This window comes from Schistocerca americana, chromosome 3 (genome assembly GCF_021461395.2).
Source record: "Schistocerca americana isolate TAMUIC-IGC-003095 chromosome 3, iqSchAmer2.1, whole genome shotgun sequence".
NCBI lineage: Eukaryota > Metazoa > Arthropoda > Insecta > Orthoptera > Acrididae > Schistocerca > Schistocerca americana.
The window spans coordinates 981,352,283-981,376,439 of NC_060121.1; the positions used below are offsets into that span (position 1 = coordinate 981,352,283).

The following is a 24,157-nucleotide window of genomic DNA, read 5'->3' on the forward strand; positions in this document are numbered from 1 at the left end:
TCTCTTTTTTTCTTTTCTTCTCTCTCTCTCTCTCAACATATTGTGTGTCTCGTGTTCGATGGTGCATACACCGTGGAGATGTTTACAACCAATAAGATTTTTCACGACACGGGGAGCAATAAACAAGCACAGTGGCAGGCACATAGAGAAATACAAGGTGATTCAAACGTAACAGTGCACACTTCGTGGGTGTAATGTATGCATCAAAATAAGAGTGAAACCTCGTGGGTGTAATGTATGCATCAAAATAAGAGTGAAACCTTATATTTAGGTTTTTTTCTTAATTTGCTTTATCTCAGAGTTATGCAGTAGAATAGGGATCACAAGTGTAACAGAAACGCTACGGTCGCAGGTTCGAACCGTGCCTCGAGCATGGATGTGTGTGATGTCCTTAGGTTAGTTAGGTTTAAGTAGTTCTAAGTTCTAGGGGACTGATGCCCTCAGACGTTAAGTCCCGTAGTGCTCAGAGCCATTTGAACCATTTGAACTTACTGTAAGATTTTGGCCGGCCGCGGTGGTCTAGCGGTTCTAGGCGCGCAGTCCGGAACCGCGTGACCGCTACGGTCGCAGGTTCGAATCCTGCCTCGGGCATGGATGTGTGTGATGTCCTTAGGTTAGTTAGGTTTAAGTAGTTCTAAGTTCTAGGGGACTGATGACCACAGATGTTAAGTCCCATAGTGCTCAGAGCCATTTGAAGCATTTTTTTGTAAGATTTTGTTTCTTTTCATTATTTATCGCGGTTAAGTATACTGTAGTATGTCTTCTCCGAAATATGACAGATGCTATTAGGATTGTGCCAGAGAGTCAACATTATTATTTTGTAAATCCTCGTACTCCTCCGCTTGCAAAATCTTTTTAGTGTTACTGGAGGTATATTTTCGAGGAACGCACATGTCAAATGCTACGTTTCATTACAGCTATCACAATTTGTGGCGCACAGTCTGATGCGAAAAAAATCCTAGGTTTTACTGACGCATTTTTTTCTAGAATTACCAGTCGGAGAGCAATGTGCCGTTGACTATATCTGATTGACAGTTCCAAATCCGGCGGCAGATCCCCTATTATACGATGTGGAAAAATAAAATAAGAAAAAATTGAAGCTGAATGCGATATCTCGATAGTTAATAGCGCTGTTGCAATGTCTATTCATTCGGCGAGAGCTCCGCTACGGATCATACGCCAGAAAACGGAATTACGGTTTTTACGACGGGACTGACAGTACTCAACGGGAACAACGCGTGCCGCTCTTCCCATAAATGTAATAGAAACAATAAGGGCATCTTGAATGCAATATTTTTAGTTACTATCGAGTGGATTTTTTGACAGACATTAAAAGGGAAGCAACAGCGAATATGAAAAATATGTTGGCAGCACTCCAACTCTCTTTCTTCGCCAGTTCTGAACGACGTAAAGAAGGGAAAAAAGATCACAGTACTTGAAAAAGGAGCATATTAAAGCTCCAAAGACATTAAGTAGAATCTGTGTTAGCTGTGGATATGTCACAAAAATAGGGAAACAGTAGAAAAATCTAAACAGCAACAAATCTGAGCGGCGAACGTGTATCAGATCATTAGCAAACACGGAGAACAGGCACATACCAACTGATTTCTTTGGATCTTTCTTTCCTTGGCGATATATTATTAAATCCTCCTTTTCTCAGCCGCAAACTATTTACCTTTCTTCTGCAACGCATCTGCAGTGGCCTAACAAGGGAAACCTTGTAATACGAGTACAAATTACAGATATTTCGTGTTTTTTGCGTCGGTGACATGTCAACAGGTTTTGCGCTGGATGGCTTAATTTTGACAATTCCACTATAGCAATATGTGTCATATGGGCTTGTTGACTTTAAGTTTGAAACTGGTAACTTGGTTCAAAATGGTTCAAATGGCTCTGAGCACTATGGGACTTGACTCCTCAGGTCATCAGTCCCCTAGAACTTAGAACTACTTAAACCTGACTAACCTAAGGACATCACACACATCCATGCCCGAGGCAGGATTCGAACCTGCGACCGTAGCGGTCGCGCTGTTCCAGACTGTAGCCCCTAGAACCGCTCGGCCACCCCGGCCGGCCTGTATTTCTACATCTACATCTACATTTATACTCCGCAAGCCACCCAACGGTGTGTGGCGGAGGGCACCTTACGTGCCACTGTCATTACCTCCCTTTCCTGTTCCAGTCGCGTATGGTTCGTGCGAAGAACGACTGCCGGAAAGCCTCCGGCCGCGCTCGAATCTCACTAATTTTACATTCGTGATCTCCTCGTGAGGTATATGTAGGGGGAAGCAATATATTCGATACCTCATCCAGAAACACACCCTCTCGAAACCTCGCGAGCAAGCTACACCGCGATGCAGAGCGCCTCTCTTGCAGAGTCTGCCACTTGAGTTTGCTAACATCTCCGTAACGCTATCACGGTTACCAAATAACCCTGTGACGAAACGCGCCGCTCTTCTTTGGATCTTCTCTATCTCCTCCGTCAACCCGACCCGGTACGTTCCGCACGCATACTCCCAGATATTTTACAGAAGTAACTGCTACCAGTGTTTGCTCCGCTATCATATAATCATACAGTAAAGGATGCTTCTTTCTATGTATTCGCAATACATTACATTTGTGTACGTTAACGGACAGTTGCCACTCCCTGCACCAAGTGCCTATCCGCTGCAGATCTTCACGCATTTTGCTGCAATTTTCTAATGCTGCAACTTCTCTGTATACTACAGCATCATCCGCGAAAGGCCGCACGGAACTTCCGACACTATCTACTAGGTCATTTATATAGCGAGTGATCAAAAAGTCAGTATAAATTTGAAAACTGAGTAAATCACGGAATAATGTAAATAGAGAGATACAAATTGACACACATGCTTGGAATGACATGGGGTTTTATTAGAACAAAAAAAAAAAAAAAAAAAAAAAAATACAAACGTTCAAAAAATGTTCGACAGATGGAGTTTCATCTGATCAGAAAAGCAATAATTAGCATAACAAAGTATGACAAAGCAAAGATGATGTTCTTTACAGGAAATGCTCAATATGTCCACCATCATTCCTCAACAATAGCTGTAGTCGAGGAATCATGTTGTGAACAGCACTGTAAAGCGTGTCCGGAGTTATGGTGAGGCATTGGCGTCGGATGTCTTTCAGCATCCCTAGACATGTCGATCGATCACGATACACCTACGACTTCAGGTAACCCCAAAGCCAATAATCGCACGGACGGTCTGGGGACCTGGGAGGCCAAGCATGACGAAAGAGGTGGTTGAGCACACGATCACCACCAAACGACGTGCGCGAGACATCTTTCACGCGTCTAGCAATATGGGGTGGTTCTAATAAAACCCCATGTCATTCCAAGCATGTGTGTCAATTTTTGCCTCTCTATCCACATTATTCCGTGGTTTATTAAGTTTTCAAATTTATTCTGACTTTTTGATCACCCGGTGTATTGTGAAAAGCAATGGTCCCATAACACTCCGCTGTTGCTCGCCAGAGGTTACTTTAACGTCTGATGATGCAGAAGCAGCTTTAAATGACAGGTGGGTGTCAATTTGAGTCTGCTCTTTGCGACTGTTGAGATCGCACGGGTTCTTCTCCGTTTCCGCACTCCATTCCCTTTCTCGTCACGCAGAAAGCTCAAATCCCTGCAATCGTACGGCCACCGGGTAGCGGGCGCTGAGGAAAGCACCACGTCAAAGCTTTTAGCGGCCGTGTTGTTTCCTTCCTTCCGGTCCCACCTAATGGTGTCCGAACGGCCAGGGGCGCAGGAAAACAGCGAGTGGTCGCCGTTAAGCTGCCGCCGGCTAATCAAAGTGGAGCCGGCCCGTGTTTCCTCTCCGCGGCCGGCCATCAAAGACTTACGGCGTCTGGATCCGGGCCCTCAGCGAGAGAGAGCAAGCGAGCACTCGGGGATTTTTAATGCCCGCCCGGGCGCACAGTAAACAGTTACGCCGCGAAGCGCGCCCTAAGACGGTTGTGCGCCTCTGCAGCCGCCTCTGCTGCGGAGCACAATAAATCGGGAATAACCCGGACAGAGTGCCGCTAAACATACACTTTGGGCGGGCGCGGGTCGTTAGCCCGCCTTGTTAGGGGCCGGGCCTCGTTTATCTGCCCATCCGAGGGGAAAATGTATCTGGGCGGAAGCAGCCGGCGGATTCCGGAATTAAGGCTCGCGACGGAGAGGGCGTCGTTTCTGCGCACGAGGGAAAATATATCATCAGCGGGCAACTCGGCAACGAGGCCTTTGTGCAGCGCGTGCGCTTGACCTGTTTCTGCGCCGTCTCGACCCGTCCTCGAGGCTGCTGGGCCGTTATATCAAAATAAGGGTGTCCCCCCCTAAACAAGCTGCGCTAGTGACCCATCTGAAGTGCGCCTTCTTCCCCAACGTCCCTCAACTGCAGCTCCTAGGTGATGCGTATAGCCTTGTGCTTTGCCCTGTTAACATACTGCCTTATGGAGAGGGCTATACCTAAGCTCCTCCGACTGGCAATTCAAAAAATTGATAGAACTTGTTTTCTTCTAATAATTTCCGGGTATGCAGCCGGATCCCGTCGACATTCTGCTACGATATTTCGGCCCAGAGACGTCCGGCCATCATCAGGTGAGTACACAACTACTGAAGAGCCCAGGTGCAGTCGCGGTATTTATGACGGACGAATCTGGCATCCTACAGAGCCAGTACATTTCGCATGCGGGAGATTCGGCATAAATACCGCGACTGCACCTGGGCTCTTCAGTAGTTGTGTACTCTCCTGATGATGGCCGGACGTCTCTGGGCCGAAATATCGTGGCAGAATGTCGACGGGATCCGGCTGCATACCCGGAAATTATTAGAAGAAGAAATACGCCGGGAAAATTTCAGAACTTGTTTTATATGCGATCTATATTTGTATGTTGACATTACTTCTCCACGAAGTCGTCACCAAAGCTCAAATGTCTGTAGACCGTGACACCAGCATCTTTGTCCCTTCATCAAAGAATGGTGCTGCCTGGTGGTTCATCCAGTTGTTGGCAACACACCTGAGCTCATTGTGGGCCGTAACGTGCTGATGATACAGCGAGGCCATCACTTCGCCTGGTGCCAAGTCCGGACTATAGGGAGAATGTTGAAAAATTTCCCAGGCTAAAAGTCTGAGCTGTTCCTCTGTCGAATCGGAGTACGGAGTCGCGCATTGTCGTGAAGGAGAATGATTCCTCCGATAACTATCCCGTGCCGTTTGTTTGGGCTGACCTTCCCAATTTCGCAAGAATCTCAAAAAAAAAAAAAAAAAAAAAAAAAAAAAAAAAAAAAAAAAAAAGGGGGGGGGGGGGGTGGGGGGTTCAAATGGCTCTGAGCACTATGGCACTTAACGTCGGAGGTCATCAGTCCCCTAGAACTTAGAACTACTTAATCCTAACTAATCTAAGGACATCACACATATCCACGCCCGAAGCAAGATTCGAACCTGCGACCATAGCGGTTGCGCGGTTCCAGACTGAAGCGCCCAGAACCGCTCGGCCACACCGGCCGGCAAGAATCTCATATTTTGCTATTTGGGGGGGGGGGGGGGCTAAATAACTGATGATGGTCGAAGTAGAGAGGATATAAAATGTAGACTGGCAATGGCAAGGAAAGCGTTTCTGAAGAAGAGAAATTTTTTAACCTCGAGTTTAGATTTAAGTGTCAGGAAGTCGTTTCTGAAAGTATTTGTATGGAGTGTAGCCACGTATGGAAGTGAAACATGGACGATAACTAGTTTGGACAAGAAGAGAATAGAAGCTTTCGAAATGTGGTGCTACAGAAGAATGCTGAAGATTAGATGGGTAGATCACGTAACTAATGAGGAGGTATTGAATAGAATTGGGGAGAAGAGGAGTTTGTGGCACAACTTGACAAGAAGAAGGGATCGGTTGGTAGGACATGTTCTGAGACATCGAGGGATCACCAGTTTAGTATTGGAGGGCAGCGTGGAGGGTAAAAATCGTAGAGGGAGACCAAGAGATGAATACACTAAGCAGATTCAGAAGGATGTAGGTTGCAGTAGGTACTGGGAGATGAAGAAGCTTGCACAGGATAGAGTAGCATGGAGAGCTGCAGCAAACCAGAAGTCCCATAGTGCTTAGAGCCATTTGAACCATTTCTGCAGCCTCATCCTCCATACTCTCCAGACCTGGCCCATGCCGAAATTTTTTTTTTATTTCCAGTGTTGAAAAAATCCAGTTAAAGGACGAGTATTTGCAACGATAGATGAGATAAAAGACACTTCGCCTACGACGCCTCGCGCGATCCAACACGACTGCTTCCGGAAACGGAAGCTGCGTTAGGAGTGGTGTATCAATTGTGGAGGAGAGTACTTCGAAGGATACCAAGCACAATACGTGAAAGGTAAGAGTATAAAAAATTTGTGGCCAAAGTTCGGAAATTTTTTGAACAGACCTCATATGGTTGTCTACCTTGGTTGGCAAAGGCATTCGCTCACTGCAGTTCTGAAATGCGATGATGAGCCAACACATCATGGCTACTGCCCACCGCGGGATTCTATTCCGCCTGGCGGCCTTGCGGCACGTGACACGGTAAGAGAAGTATAAGCGGAGCAGACGTGAATGGGGAATCATTTCCAGCGATGGTACCGGGCCGAAATGGGGAAATCCACTGAAAAAGGTGAGTGTGTTATGGCTCGGCGTCTGACAGCGAGCATCTCGCTCACGGCGAAGGTGGACGGCTGTTCACGTGCGACTGTCGTGAGCGTGTAGGGGAACTGGTGGAAGGACGGCGAAACCACGAGTTAGCGTCGAGGTGTTGCGTTTCCGCGCCTCATCACACATAATGTCGATGTCTGACGCTCGCCCATTATGCAAAGCAGGATAGGCGGCGACGTGTGGACGATCTAACGACAGAGTAGAGCTCTGGTGAAGGCAAAAGTCTTCCGGAGCACACCGTTGAGCGCACATTGTTGAACATCGGCTTCCACTGCAGACGATACCTAGGTGTTCTAACACTGACCCTACGACATCGTCAATTACGATTGTTGTGGCCACGGGATAATCAGGATTGGACCGCGGATCAGTCCAAACGAGAGTTGCCTGGTCGGGTGAATCACGTTTGTTGTTACACCAGGTCGATGGTCGACTTCGGATAAGCCGTCATCCTCGCGAACGGCTCGATATGTACGGCACCATAGAAGCAGGCCGGTGGGCGGGTAGTATTGTGCTACGTAGGTCATTCACCTGGGCTGCAATGGGATCTGTGGTAGTAAAGGAAGGCGCCGTTACAGCCGTGGACTACGTAGGCACTATTTCGAAGCACCTGCATCCCATCCTGCCTGATGCCCTCCCCGACAGCGTTGGCACTTTTCAACAGGATAACTGTCCGTGTCACGAGGTCAGATTCGTACTACAGTGATTAGAGAAGCATGACACCTAATGAAACACATCTATGTCGCTCACAAACCACGGACTCGTCACTGCTTGAGTTGTGTGTACACATTTGGTTTTACATCACACCGGAAACCTACCAAGGTCTTGACGAATGTGTGCCACGCAAATTCGTTCTTGTACTGCGTTCCAGACGTCGACCAACACGCTGTTAAGTAGTATTAGCTGCGGAATAAAACTATATGCCTAAAATGCAGTTTCTTGAATGTGATTCTCGGAGCTGTCTGCACGCAGGGGGTGTGTTGGTTTTGGTACTTACTTTCTTGCCTTCCGCTAGTGGACTGAAGTTAGGTCACACACTGCTGCAGACATGCGCACCTATGTTTGAGTTTGGCTGAACGGGAGTCCTGCTGGTAATGAAATTCAGGAGCCGGAGTTCCCAGTGTGTGAAGGCAGAATCTGTAACTAAATGGCTACCTCGGGGCACAGTTCCAGTTACCTGTTAGCTATCCAACAGTTTCAAGGAGCAGCAAAAATTTTATTTTCAGTATTTCATTCAGTACTGACCGTATTAAAGAATTTAGAATGTTGTCATAACCTACTTAGTAAGACCTCCGCTCTTCTGTTAAAGGTTTAACACGATAAGTCATGGCAGTACAGTTGGAAACTGTGTATATGTCTTCAAGCAGCGTTACTCATGGCGCGCAGTTACCCATACTATTATCATCCAGTATCTGAGACTGAAAACACTTAGTGACTTCCAACAAGCTTTACATGTAATTCCTAACTTCTATAGAACTTTTACTTGCTGACACGTCCTACCAGTATAAAGTGAAGAGAGGAAGGAATAATTATCACTTACTCCATTTTCGCTCTCAACGCAGCAGAACTGCAACAGCAGGTAGGGCGTTTTAATTTATTACTTCGTTACCAGTAACTCTATTCGCAACAGATTTTTCACACCGTATGCGCATATACAGCAGATGTACCCGCAAAATTATACAGTATCACTGTACGACGCATACTTCCGGAGATGTGCCGTTTTGTACAGGGTAGTTTAATTCACTAAGAATCTAGAATCTAGAATCGTTTCATAACCACGAGATTTAAAAAAAAATGGCTCTAAGCACTACGGCACGTAACATCTGAGGTCATCAGTCCCCTAGAACTTAGAACTACTTCCTAACTAACCTAAGGACATCACACACATCCACGCCCGAGGCAGGATTCGAAACTGCGATCTCTGCCTCGTGATGGCTGGGTGTTGTGTGCTGTCCTTAGGTTAGTTAGGTTTAAGTAGTTCTAAGTCCTAGGGGACTTATGACCACAGCAGTTGAGTCCCATAGTGCTCAGAGCCATTTGAACCATTTTTTTGAAACTGCGACCGTAGCAGCAGCGCGGTTCAGGACTGAAGCGCCTAGAAGCGCTCGGCCACAGCGGCCGGCACAAGATTTTCAATGTCTTCTAACATTACGCACATAAAATATCTAGAACATAAAAAAATTATCGCCAAATTGTGCCTTGAGTAATACATTTGTAAGACGTGTAATTCATAGACGTTCCAGAATAAATAATAAATTGTATGTACTTTGTGTTTGCTTTTCTGCATCTGGGAACAAAAAAAAATCACACGCTGGAGTGTCGCGAAAGTTTAAACCGTGCTTTGGTGTGCCCCAGATGAAGAAAAGGTAGGGAAACGCGGGCGTACGCGACTGAATGAGAAGGGTATAGCATTATTTGACAGGTGTGAATGCAGGTGAAGTCAATACCAGAGGATTTCAGGAAGGTTCAGAGCATCGTTAAAAACGCACTGTGATAAAACGAATGAAAAAGTCTCGTAATTTCTCTATTACCGTAGCCACTTCCATTGTGGTGTGACATCTGCAGCGTACCCTTGACTGCAGAATGAAAAGATACGGGGGAGGACGTATTCACTGCGGCCATTTTGTCGCTAACTGCACGACCGCGCCGCCCTGCAGAGCCGACAGACTCAGATTATCGCGTAATGCGACGCTCCTGGCGCCAGCGACGAAATTAGTTTCCGAACAAAACGCGCGCCGGGTCGGTCGTAAAGCGAATATTACTCTGATCGATCAGAGGGGTTCCGTTGCCGGAGGCTGTTCTCTGAGAAACGCAGGACAGGTTTTCACTTCAGTCTACAGTGTTCGTCTCAGGGAGGAAAAGGAGCAATATGAGACTACAGCAAAGTTAAAGGAGCGATACAATCGACAACACGGACCCACTTCGCTCTTTGAAGCGGAATGAGTGGTACGTCTTCATCTAATTGTTATTACAACAGGTATACAGATAATTTTGTTTCTGGACTTCAATTCTTAGATGGAATGATCCCACTCACCGATCCTCCCGCTTTTAGATTTCATCTTTGCGTGTATAGTAATATTCAACAATCTGCTGTACGTGATCTAATATGTGCCTATCCTTATAAGCATTCCCACTATCAGTAGGGCCCAGTAACACAGCTTTCTTTCCTCATCTGCATTTCCTACACCTGGACATTTCTTCCATTATCGGTCCATCTGATTTTCTACGTCGTTCGGTATTACTGTAGTTGAAATGCTTCGAGTTTCTTCTTGTCCGGCTTTCCCGTGATCCACGCCACGGTGAGTCACAGCTGATAATCCTCAATTCCACGTTTGCTGAAGTCACCTCCACTAGCCGGCGCGTCCATGCTTATGAAATCATCTTGAATGATGTTGCTTTTTAGAAAGGTGATGATGAGGCCCATTGCTCCGAGGAGCTTTGTGGACGATCCGGGACCCCGGGCGCGGGAAGCGAGAACGCTACCGCAAGAGCACGAACTGCGGACTTTTAGAAAGAAAGTTTCTGTAACTTGTACTATTGCGTATTTCGCTATTTCGATAATACGGAAGATGTTGTTCACGCTTGTACATCTCTACATCACTTCATTCTTAAACAGTTTTCAACAAAAGCCGTATTCTGCAGACCACAATGTTTCTCGTTTTCTCTTAATGTACCTTCATGTCTCGGCACCTTTGTGACATTTTCTGCGGGTCTTGTTTTTATTTCTATACTAAAAAATACAAACTTTTGAGTCCCTTTTCCAATACAGACCTGAAACAGTAACATCTGTATTTATTCAAATGGTTCAAATGACTCTGAGCAATATGGGACTTAACATCTGAGGTCATCAGTCCCCTAGAACTTAGAACTACTTAAAGCTAACTAACCTAAGGACATCACACACTTCCATGCCCGAGGCAGGATTCGAACCTGCGACCGTAGCGGATGCGCGGCTTCAGACTGAAGCGCCTAGAACCGCTCGGCCACTCTGGTCGGCAGGTAACGACTTTTGTTTAAACAAATCGCAAAACTCGTAATTTGTAGCTGTTTCGCTCAATGGATGGCGTCTTTCCTCTACTGCTAAATACACTCCTCGTTACAACTGTATAAGTAGTCACTTCTTTGAAATATGTGTAGGTGTAATATCTCACACCTTCTCTCGCTACAGTATAACCCTTTCCGTTTAATTACACGCCTTAATGCAGTGTTTTCATCTTTATCTTTAGGTATCCTTTAATATACATTAGGCACTCGCATGGAAAGTTCTATCTGTGCCGTCATCTCATTCTCAGTTGTCCTGAAATAAATGAAGAAAGGCAGAGGAGGATGTAAATCGCCTTCTCCTGGTACATGTTGAAGTTAGCGGACATAAAAAGAAGGCGTTCATGTTTTTGTATCAAATTTAATTAAATAAACGGCGAGTCTCAAGATGTTTTCGCGTCGACTACGATAATTAACCACCGGTTATTTTATATTTTTGTCTGATAGCGGACATATCCAACTGTCAAGGAAGCAACGAAAGTATTTCTTCCGGCAGTCCCACCGAAACTTATATCAGGTGGGTTCAGTGAACTAAATAGCATTCCATTTGTCGATTAGCGCCAGGTCGCCTGAAGGACGCATTTCGCACCAGAGGAACCGTAATTTTTTTTTCCTACCTTGAAGCCGTCGACCACTGTCGTAAAACGTTGAAGACCATGAAACGTAATTACCTGAAAGAAAACAAAGATAATCTATTAATAAGAGAAATAGTAATAACAAACCAAAAATAATAGGTCTCAAAACCTCCTTTGAAAATACTAAGATAACATAAAAACTCCGCCAAAACATAATAAAGTGGGGGGACAGAAAACTAGATATCGTCAAAGAATTTAAATATCTTGGACAATGGAGTGCCCTTGAGAAAAACACAATGGAATCTTCTAGAAGTAAACTTAATCTGTCTTCCAACTCACCAAAAACACATAACAAAACGTCCCTCCCACGGGGTACAAATATAAGACATCGCAATACAATAATCAAACTGGAAGCCCTGTATGGAGCCGAAACATTGCCAGTTACCAACCATGGCCCAGTTGAAAGGTTGGAGATCAAAGAGAGGAAAATATAAGAAAAATCCTGATCCCAGATTCCACAACAACAAATTCACATAAAAAATGAAATCCTTTACCAAACTACCGAAAAACACAATAAGGAAAATAAGAACTCATTTTATGGACACATCCTCAGAATGAACCCAGATAGATTAACAGAGATTTTTTTTACTACTTCCGCAGTAAAAAAGCCCAACCATATTGATCTAAGGACATGGGGAAGGACTTAAGAGAACTTCAGATCGCAGAAAATATGCTCATAGGTAAAACCTCAGAAAAATTACCGAAGGCAAGAAAGAGAGGTTCCAAGTCAAAATGAAAACCAAACAAACAATACAAATCTTTGGAGAAGAAAGGAAAGCAAGATCAAAAAGATTGAAACAATACTGGGCGAATAGGAATGCACAGAACATTAGAAATTGATTGATTTAACGTTCCACAAAGTACGGTGAAACGAAAGGATAGTGCCATTAAAACTAACTACGTGCACAAAAACGACATTTAATTATAATCCATGCATTTGATAAATCAGTACTGGTATACTTATCAACACTTTATTAAAGATGTTGCGTTTCAAGAAGCATATCTCGTCTTCAGCTGTCATAGACAGCTTAGCAAATAACTGTGAAATAAATATATATTTCTTACATCTCTTATGGGTGAGATTGTGGGTGAACGTCTCATGATAATCCGTATTTTTATCTGCACTCTTTATCAGCGTCCTTATTGCAGTGCTTATACGCCGCTCTTCAGTCTAGTTGTGCATCATTTCAACTGTTGTAATTCACTTTAGTATAACATAATTCGTTTAGTTATTATTACTTGTCCTGCATTTTGTTTTTTCCTAGTAGCAGAAATTTGATTTCTCGTTGGAGGCGTGGTTTTCATTTGTTTGAGATTGTCACGCACAAAGCTTTCAAACGATCTTTATTACTGTTTTCAAGTATTTAAATTCATCATTTTTCATTAAATTTACAGTCTTTCCGCTTCGGATACCCGGTACCATATTCCCTTTTCATAAAAAAAAATGAATTACTTCTGAAATGAAAAAGAAATCATATTAGCTGGAAAAATTTTATACAGTTTCACACCAGTAACGGCGCTGATGCGATCATCTCTATTCAAAGCGAAATATTACATTTTATTTGATGTAACGAGTGTGTATTTCCGGTGTGGGCAGCTAGAAATTCGATAAGTGATCACACGCGCTATTCAGGCGTAATCGAATTTTTTTTTATGTTATAAATGTGACCAGAGCAGTATACGAGCTGTTTTTGGATGTTGCCGGAAGCGATCCATTGCGATGGGTTTGTCCCTGCGGCGACCATAGAAGAGCACGGAAAAAATTCATACATATTCGTGACTCCCAATTTACATGGAATTGCATATGATTTCGCACACACGCAATCTGTATGTGCCTATTTATGTTGCAGCTTTGATTCTGATGGGAACGTTCCGAGCAAATAGTGTGCCTCTTACGAATTACCGGATGAGAATCCTGTTAATTTAGTAGTTATGAATTTTAAAGGATTGCTACATAGAAATGTACAGTGGTGTTTCCTGGCGGATTACGAAGCCGGTGTTGGTAGTCTGTGCGGCATTTGTAATATTACTGATGAAAGGCTTTAGCATTTTAAATGCGTCTAATATATGGAAAGGGATGTAATAACTGTGACTGATTTGATGTAATCCCGTAATAAAGGGTGAGTCAATAAGGATTTTACACCCTTGGAATGATACAGAAATATATCATGATATATAGAATATCATGATATATAGAATGATATAGAATATGACGCTGCAAATATGCCACCGTAATCAATTTTTTCTCATATTTGTTGCACCAAATCGGGCGTATCTTGTGCAACGGCAGCGCAAATTCGATTTTGCAGGCCGGCGAAATTGTTTAGTATGGGACGAACATACACACGGTCTTTAAAGAAACCACAGAGAAAGAAAACCTGTGGCGTAAAGTCTGGGGAGAGAGCTGGCCAATACACCGACCTGGGAAGCGATTATCGATGGAACTTCGAACTTCCGCGAGGAAATGAGGTGGTGCAGCGTCTTGCTTATAGTAAACCATCCCATCTCGGTCTTCTTCATCGATCTGTGTAATTAAAAGATCTATAAGTATATCCTGGGCTATTCGACATAACAATCAACAAGCGGGCGACCAGGTGATTTACATGTCGCAGTGAACAATCCGTCTCAACAAACTTCTTGTGGCAAGATTAAATTGTTGGCCTGCTTGGAGGTTGCTTAGCGTATCCGGTGCGAAATTTACGCCGAACAGTTGTTGCAGAGTTCGTTTCATGAAACCAAAGTACACGGCGAGCACGCTTCGCACTAGTGTAAGTGGCCATTTTAACTACGCACTGCGCTGGCGCTCCTGGTGGCAGAATGGGGTACTGATGCACTACGTGAATCAAAACTCTACGTGCTCTGCTGTACTGTAACACATCCACCGACTCTGTTAGTAATCTCAATTCCATTCCAAAGCTGTAACATCCTTTATGATTTAATCTGTATATTATCGAAGTACAGTCGACCGCGACATCAGACTCCGAGCGTAACACAACGTTCATGTGTTGTGAGTACCTTTTTTTACAGATAAGTCGTATTCATGATAACAATGCAATGTTCCTGATCGCTTGCTGATTGGATTGTTACAATACAATCCTTCTGTAGCTACAGTTTGATCGTTCCCTAATTGTACTAAAGATTTCCTGTAAGAATTGCATAGTTTTGACTCTTGAAATCACTTTAACTCGTTTCCCCATATTTTGTTACCATGAACAGAGGATCGCCATAGTAGTATAATAACGGCGAACGAACGCATTTGCTAATTCCAATATTCTGCCTTATATGAACAGAGGAAGCTGTCGCGCAATACTCACATTCAAGTAAATGGCTGTTTTGAAAAGAAACATTTATTCAGCAGATGCTGCAGGACAAGAGGTCATGATTTACAGTATAAATGTAATCCAAACGGCATCAGCTGACTTCTTATTACTATCATGTAAATCGGAAGGTTAAATCCTCGACAGCTTTAAAAAATATTACACACTCGCGAAATATACTAGCAGTTTCGGAATCAATACAAAAAATTCCTTCAAACTGAGACACTTCATACATAAATTCTTGGTCCTTTTCAATTCCGTCAAAAATTTCTTTTGTTAAGATGGCAGACAGGTTTGAGGATATAATAGCGGACACAAGCATAGTTGCTAGCACACTTATGTACAGTCAGAAAAATTGCTATATAAAGGAAGAAAGATCTAGCATTCAAGCAGCATAGAACTGGAATTGCAAACTTTTTCATACTTTTTTTTATGACATCTTATCCTTTAAACTGGTGGGAAAAATAATGTCATCAAACACATTTAGTGAAAACGCCAAGCGTCGCTGAGACTCAATTAATGTTGAGCTATATCGCGTGGATCTACAATGCCTTTATTTTTGTGAACTCCAGCTAAATTTAAGTTGGAAACGGTGTATAAACATACCGGATGAGATTCATGTGCGACTTCGATCACTTGTTTATAAAATAAACGAACAATGAATAAATGTTTTATTTATCAGTATTTACGTTGAACGTGGCTATAAAACCTGAAAACACAAGTGAATTTCGGGATCATGGGTCTGGAATAAACCGCAGTCATCAAAGTCATCGCATTTTAGTGACAAGATGCACAAGTTCAATTTGTAGAGTACTGGCGCTGTGCTGAACAAAGGCTCACACTTATTAATCGACGCCACACTGAGGATTGAAAAATCTTCTTCAGTTTCTAAAATTTTCATTGTATATTATTTGCTGGCTTAAGGTCGGATAATTTGTACAGATAACACAAATATGGCTGATACGTTGCGAATCATTACTTTAACGGTGTACGCCAAGAACAAAAAAAATGGAGTAAGACTAAATCACGGATCTTGCTATCAGATATTCTCCACTCGAACGCGCTCGGTAAGCCCAGCATACCGTTATAGTTCTGTACGCAGCCTTTGAATGGGTACGTTGACCGCCATCAAGAATGATGACTCAGAGGTTAAGACAATGGACTCGTATACGGCATGCCCCGGCGCCTCACCGTGTTCTACGTCTTCCGTTATTCTCCTAAAATGTATGAAGGGAGTGTCGGAATGGCACCTTCAACAAGCCCTTGGCCAATTCCGGAACCGGATAAGGCAAATGAAGGGATGGTTACTTTGAAAGGAACAATGCCGACTTCCTACCCCAATGCGACCTTTCCCGAGTCTCTAAAGATGTCGTCATTGATGAGACACAACCTTCCTAGAGTATACCACCATCAGCCGCCAGAACGGTTTCTTGTTGGAAGGGATCTCTAGTGTGGTTTTTAATGAATTCGCACCCAACCATCAACGATTTACGACTAGCTCCTACACACAGTCCGCGTGGCATTTTATTTTATTTTTTTTGTACACTTTGGGTGTTCAGTAACATTGTTCCTAAATTCATATTCACTTCTGTGGTCTGTTACCTGACGTGACAGTCACTTTAGCATTCGTGTCGAGCAGACCTCTCAGATCTGATCAACTGCCAGGTATTTTTCCATCAATTTGGAACCGTTAGAATGAAACTGTCATTAAAAAATGTCAAATGGACTTTCAATGTTGTTGGCATATGCAATTAAAATGTATCGTTTTCTCTCAATCTGTTAAAGTACACCTATTGTGCATCACAGACAAAAATTTTCTCTTTCGCGTATTCGTTTATCTCGAGTCAAAATTAGCAGGATTTGGTTCATGAAGTGAAGAAAAAATTTCTAGAAAGAAATGTACGGTAGTATAATTACGAGGGTTGCCCAGGAAGTAATGCATCGCATTTTTTTTCTCAGTCGAAAACAATGCTACGATTGCTTTGATATTTGAAATCTCCGTCACTTCCGACAGATAGCGTAGCTGTAGAGCAATTTCAAAATGGCGTCTGCGGGTGATGTACGTTACAAGCAACGTGCCGTCACTGAATTTCTCACTGCAGAGAAAGAAACTGTGGGGAATATTCACAAACGCTGGTGCAAAGTCTATGGAGCATCTGCTGTCGACGGAAGTACTGTTAGTCGCTGGGCACGGAGGGTGGGGTCATCAGAAGGCGTTTCGGCGGAGCTCCCCGATTTGCAGCGGTCGGGGAGACCATCCACGGCTGTCACAGCTGACATCCTGCAGCGAGCTGACGCTTGTCATTCGCGAACAGAGACTCGCCAGTTGGCACTGCATCTGCCAATGGGCAAATGAAGTTCACACAGCGAAGCACTGGCTCCGCTACCAACAGGGCATACCCCCCCCCCCCCCCCCCCCCGTCACGCGTTAGTAATAAGTAGGATAAGCAACATTATTTCTCTACTAATAACCATTTGTGTGAGTGTGTGTGTATGTGTGTGTGACTGGCGGTCAACGGCTCGAAGAAACCATTCCGAGGTATTCACCGTCAGTCACATTCGATGATGGTACTAACAAATCTCTCCTCTATCCTATTTTCTTTCTATATTCTTCTTAAAAACAACAAAATTTTATTTATATTTCAACCTTAAATTATAGTTATTTTGAAAAGTATCATTCTTTGTAAATTTTGTAGATAAAACAAAAGAAAAGGAAACGGTAAAAAGATGAAAAACGAAAATTGTAAGAAGTACGACCTCTTTTAAACATCAGGTAACAGGTCTATAAACTGCCTATTGGCTTCTGTCTCGGGTTCTTCGGCCGACGTTCATCTAATGATTTTTCTGACGTTTCGCCAGCACGAGTGGCTGACATTGTCAAAGCTTCACCTTCCATTGACAATGCCAGCCACTCGTGCTGGCGAAACGTCAGAAAAATCATTAGATGAACGTCGGCCGAAGAACCCGAGACAGAAGCCAATAGGCAGTTTGTCAACAAGTGGCCACGAAAGCCTTAACAATTTTGAACAGGTCTATAGTTTGGCAATAAAAAAAAAAAATAAATACCCGCCCTTGTTTCGCGCTGGAGGAAGGCCATAGAACGGAATGGAGATTATGTGGAAGAATAGGGTGTGTAGATAAAACACCATTCTTTCGTGTGTGTAAGAATCATTACGTTCAATTAAGAATTGTTCAAGGAAAAAAAAATACGGTGCATTACAATCTGGGCAACGTTCGTTGTAGCAACCTCGGGGTCGAATTAATAAATTGATTACATTTGTAACATCATATTTCGCATAATGCGTACCGCGAAACAGGAACTGTTAAATGATAATTTTCCCAAATCATTAGTCATCTGCTGTCAGAGGCAGCAGAAGAAGAATGCGTTGAATCGGGACAGGACATGAACTTCTCCTTTCCACCTGCGACATTTTTTTTTCCGCACGGCACACTGCCCGCTGTCAGCTCTACGTGCTTTCTCCCTCCGGCGGCCGCGCTTTACCTCAGACTTTTGAGCCAGTGTTTTACCTCGGGGCAGCGTTATCAGCAGAGGCAGATTAGCCGCCGCAGTAAGCCTCCGGCCGTGATTAAAACGCGAACCCGGCTGCGGACGCGCTCCATTTAAGCCGCCACCGCTGACTTAAATTAGTGTCGTCTCGGCCCAGGGCGCGGCCGGCAGTTATTACGGCGGCGACACCAAACACCGGTAGACGGCTTACGAGGGCTCCTCATTAAGACGGGCGGGCCGCGCTCGTTCTGCGCCCCTCCGCCCCTGCTTCATTTTTGCCCGCTTTCCTCTGTGTCGGACAACTTAAGCCGCCCTCGCACGCCTTCTGCGGCACAGCCCCCAGCGCCTTCTGAATTAACACCTCTCTTCCTGGTCCAGTGAGCGCAAGCACGGGAAAGCGTCGCCCGGAATTCGTAACCCTACTCCCTTTCCATTTACATCTCGATCTACTTGTTAACTTGACAAATGAAGGACTCAAACATATGAACAGTTTTACTTACACTATCTATATCTAAGCCAACGGCGTTGCCGCAGTGGTAACACCTGTTCCCGTCAGATCACCGAAGTTAAGCGCTGCTGGGCTGGGCTAGCACTCGCATGGGTGACCATCCGGTCTTCCGAGCGCTGTTGGCAAGTGGGGTGCACGCAGCCATTGTGAGGCAAACTGAGGAGCTTCTTGATTGCGACGTAGCGGTTCCGGTCTCGTAAACATTCATACGGCCGGGAGAGCGGTGTGCGGACCACATGCGCCACCATATCCGATTCCAGTGACGCCTGTAGTGAGGGTGACACGGCGGCCGGTCGGTACCGTTGGGTCTTCGTGCTCTGTTCGGGCGGAGATTAGTTCAGTTTATCTATCCGCATAAGCTTCGTGACAGTGTGTGGCGGAGGGTACTTCAGGCATCACTATCTGATTCCCCTTTCCAGTTCGATTCGCGAATGGCGCGCGGGAAGAATGCGCGTAAACCTCTGTATTAGCTCGCACTTCTCGAATTTTCTCGCTGTGATCATTTCGCGAGACGTATGTCGAAGGAAGCAGTATGTTGTCCGAAACTTCTCGGAACATTCTCTCTCGAAATTTCAGTGGTAAACCAGTCCGTGACGCACTGCCACTGGAGTTTGTTGGACACCCGAAATTCAAACCTAAGTTGAAACGTTCCGTTGTGTCATACTTCTTATATCTTGTGCAGGAGTTCTTCGCGGTGGATGAAAACTTTTCTGTTGAGTACATTATTTACTCGTATACTCTCTCACAATTTCTTTGTGTTTTAGTAATTCTTTCGTTTATGAGTACTTCTAATGAGCATTCTTTGAACTACGTACTGGCTCGTTTCATGACCAAGAAGCTGTGGCTCGCATTGTCCACGGAACCTGACAGATGAATAAATTCAGCGGCAATATTAAGAAATTGTATGAAATGGGACATAGATAATTTGAAACAACGAGATGTTGACAGCTTCAGAGGGAGCATTAGGTAACGACTGACGAGAACAGGGGAAAGGAATACAATAGAAGACGAATGGGTAGCTCTGAGAGATGCAATAGTGAAGGCAGCAGAGGATCAAACAGCTAAAAAGACAAGGCCTAGTAGAAATCCTTGGGTAACAGAATAATTTAATTGATGAAAGGAGAAAATATATAAATGCAGTAAATGAAGCACGCGAAAGGCAATACAAACCTCTAAAAAATGAGACTGACAAGAACTGAAAAATGGCTAAACAGGAACGCCTAGAGTACAAATAAAACGATTCGGAACCATGTATCACTAGGGGAAAGATAGATATTGCCTACAGAAAAATTAAAGACGCCTTTGGAGAAGAGAGAAGCAGCTGTAGGGATATGAAAAGCTCAGATGGAAAGGCAGTCCTAAGCGAGGAGAAGGGATATCAGAAAGTAGGAAGGAGTCTATAGAGAGTCTATACAAGGTAGATGTATTTGATGGCACTGTTGTGGAAATCGAAGAGTAAGTAGATGAAGATGAGATGGGAGATATGATAATACGTGGAGAAATTCACGGAGCACTGGAAGACCTAAATCGAAACAAGGCTCCGGGAGCAGACGATATTCCATCTAAACTGCTGATAGCTTTGGGAGAGCCAACGAAGACAAAACTGCCGGCCACGGTGGCCAAGTGGTTCTAGGCGCTTCAGTCCGGAACCGCACGACTGTTACGGTCGCAAGTTCGAATCCTGCCTCGGGCATAGATGTGAGTGGTGTCCTTAGGTCAGTTAGGTTTAAGTAGTTCTAAGTTCTAGGGGAGTGATGACCTCACATGTTAAGTCCCATAGTGCTCAGAGCCAAGACAAAACTCTTTCATCTGGTGTGCAAGATGTATGAGACAGGCGAACACCCTCAAATTTCAAGATGGATGTAATAATTCGCCGAAAGTAGGCAGTTGCTGACAGGTCTGAAGATTACCGAACTATCACTTTAACAAGTCATGGTTGCGGAATACTAACACGAATTTATACAGGGTAATAGAGAAATTGGCAGGAGCTGACCTTGGGGAAGCTCAGTTTGGATTTCGGAGAAATGCAGTAACACGCAAGGCAATACTGACCATACTACATCTCTTAGAAGATAGGTTAAAGAAAGGCAAACTTACGTTTTCGCATTTGTAGGCTTAGAGAAACCTTTTCACAATGTTGACTGGAATACTGTCTTTGAAATCCAGAAGGTAAGAGGGGCTAGGGTCGTAACAGTTCGGCTTAGCCCATACAAAAGTCTAATAGAACCCTTGTACGGTGATGTAGTTCTCGCGAAAGCCTGTTGGGTAAATGAAAAAAAGTCATGTTTTAACCGCCTACAACTGCTGGTAATTCCTTTTTCGCATCCTCTGACATCTTCAGAACATTTTCTGGTACTATACCTTAAAGTTATTTACAACACCCTATAGGGTAGCATTAATGCTGTGGCGTCGAAAAACATGAAGCCGGCCGCGGTGGCCGAGCGGTTCTAGGCGCTTCAGTCCGGAACCACGCGGCTGCCACGGTCGCAGGTTCGAATCCTACCTCGGGCATGGATGTGTGTGATGTCCTTAGGTTAGTTAGGTTTAAGTAGTTCTAAGTTTAGGGGCCTGATGACCTGAGCTGTTAAGTCCCATAGTGCTCAGAGCCATTTGAACCATTTTTTGAAAAACAGGGAAAACATCTTGCGTCAACTGTTAATCTTCGTCAGTTGTCATAATCCAGTCTCAGCTTTTCGTGTGGAGTCACTCTACTACTCGTTGTTCGGTCTCTAAACGAAGTCATGACAGGCGAGCAAAATGCAAACTGGTTGGACAAAACTCACAGGGACAGGACGTCCTGTTTGAATACGTGCCCCTGAGCAGTCTGTTAAAAACGAGCTTGTACTGAAAACGAGTGTGCGTCGCACGCGAACTAATTTTAGACTTAATGTTAATCGTGCAGGACGTATAGGTAGTATAACGTACTGGAGTTACGGTTTCTGAAGTCTTCAGCGTCTAGGGTGACTCTCCAACATCACAGAAACACTCTTCCCACACGTGGAAAATGCTCAAATGTGCGTGAAATCTTATGCGACTTAACTGCTAAGGTCATCAGTCCCTAAGCTTACCTAAATTATCCTAGGGAAAAAAACACACACACCCATGCCCGAGGGAGGACTCCAACCTCCGCGGGGATCAGCCGCACAGTCCATGACTGCAGCGCCCCAGACCGCTCGGCTAATCCCGCGCGGCCCCACACGTGGAAACCACGCCGCACAGCACACGTGTTTCACGAGCGGTCGTCTCTCGTTGGCTCTGCAGAGACATACGGGGCGATCGTCGGAATGCTGCTGGTCAGACAGCCGCCAATGACGGGCGCCAGGAATCCATTTTTAGCAGGACAGTACCCCGAGACAAATGCATCGCCTATGCAGGAAACGTATACGCAATTGCGAATAGAAACCACCATCAGGTGTATATCGGAATGCCGACGGTGAAAATGTGTGCCGAACTGGAACTCGAACCCGGATTTTCCGCTTCGAGCGAGCTGTCGTCTTAGCGCCTCGGCCATCGGTGCACGAATCACGGCCAGATCCAAACTTCCATACGTCGTCGTCCATGTTTCACAACCTCTTCTCGTTCGTTACGTATATTCCAGTCCAGGAAGCACATATTTCTTTAGAGTCAAGGTCCTGGTATTGGCGAATAAATACATTGCATTGTACACTACTGGCCATGAAAACTGCTACACCACGAAGATGACGTGCTACAGACGCGAAATTTAACCGACAAGAAGAAGATGCTGTGATGTGCAAATGATTAGCTTTTCAGAGCATTGACACAAGGTTGGCGCCGGTGGCGACACCTACAACGTGCTGACATGACGAAAGTTTCCAACCGATTTCTCATACACAGTTGACCGGCGTTTCCTGGTGAAACGTTGTTGTGATGCCTCGTGTTAGGAGGAGAAATGCGTACCATCACGTTTCCGCCTTTGATAAAGGTCGGATTGTAGCCTATCGCGATTGCGGTTTATCGTATCGCGACATTGCTGCTCGCGTTGGTCGAGATCCAATGACTGTTATCAGAATATGGAATCGGTGGGTTCAGGAGGGTAATACGGAACGCCGTGCTGGATCCCAACGGCCTCGTATCAGTAGCAGTCGAGATGACAGGCATCTTATCCGCATGGTTGTAACGGATCGTGCAGCCACGTCTCGATCCCCGAGTCAACAGATGGAGACGTTTGCAATACAACAACCGTATGCACGAACAGTTCGACGACGTTTGCAGCAGCATGGACTATCCGCTCGGTGACCATGGCTGCGGTTACTCTTTACGCTGCATCACAGACAGGAGCTCCTGCGATGGGGTACTCAACGACGAACCTGGGTGCACGAATCGCAAAACGTCATTTTTTCAGATGAATCCAGGTTCTGTTTACAACATCATGATCGGCGTGATGGTATAGGGTGCCATTGGTTACACGTCTCGGTCACCTCTTGTTCGCACTGACGACACTTTGAACAGTGGACGTTAAAATGTGTTAGGACCCGTGGTTCTACGCTTCATTCGATCCCTGCGAAACGCTACGTTTCAGCAGGATAATACACGACCGCATGTCGCAGGTCCTGTACGGTCCTTTCTGGATACAGCAAATGTTCCACTGATGCCCTGGCCAGCACATTCTCCAGATCTCTCACCAATTGAAAACGTCTGGTAAATGATGGCCGACCAACTGACTCGTCACAGTACGCCAGTCCCCCATCCCTACTCTTGATGAACTGTGGTATCGTGTTGAAGCTGCATGGGCAGCTGTACCTGTACACGCCATCAAAGCTCTGTTTGACTCAATGCCCAGGCGTATAAAGGCCGTTATTACGGCCACAGGTGGTTGTTCTGGGTACTGATTTCTCAGGATCTATGCACCCAAATTGCGTGAAAATGTAATCACATGCCAGTTCTAGTATAATATATTTGTCCAATGAATACCCGTTTATCATCTGGATTTCTTCTTGGTGTAGCAATTTTAATGGCCAGTAGTGTACTTCCTAATGGCACAGCCACTGCTATTTCCCACCGGCATCAGATGGCCAACTGCTGCCCTACTGCGGTGCCACGTCCCATCGTCACTCAGCGTATATCCCGTTGACTGTTTGCCCTCTGGAACTCTCCTTCTCCTTCGCCCCAGACAGGAGAGATGGAAAGTGAAAAATGCCGAGATCTGTCCCAAAGAGCAGAAGATATGTGGATAGTGCGCTGCGGCTATCAACAGCAAATTCCTCAGGCAGCAGAGCGCTTCCACGAGTTCGACGATACGGTGTTGACCGGTGGGTCACCCGTACTGCGCGCCTGCTTGCGTATGATGGAGAACTGGACACCGGAGCTTACGGCTAGCGTCGGGTAGGGGGGGGGGGGGGGGTCTCAATACCCCGGGCCGCAGCACGCGTGCTATGTGCAGTAATTGTGCCCCGTGGCGGCGGCCAGTAATTACCTGCAGCGTGCCGTCTCACCCCCAGCGTGGATT

The 24,157-nt window shown here is 45.0% G+C and overlaps 1 pseudogene; it reads left to right on the plus strand.

Moving 5' to 3' along the window:
* Positions 1–18,697: 18,697 nt before the first annotated feature.
* On the plus strand, positions 18,698–18,815 carry LOC124608168 (annotated as a pseudogene).
* The last annotated feature ends 5,342 nt before the right edge of the window (positions 18,816–24,157 follow it).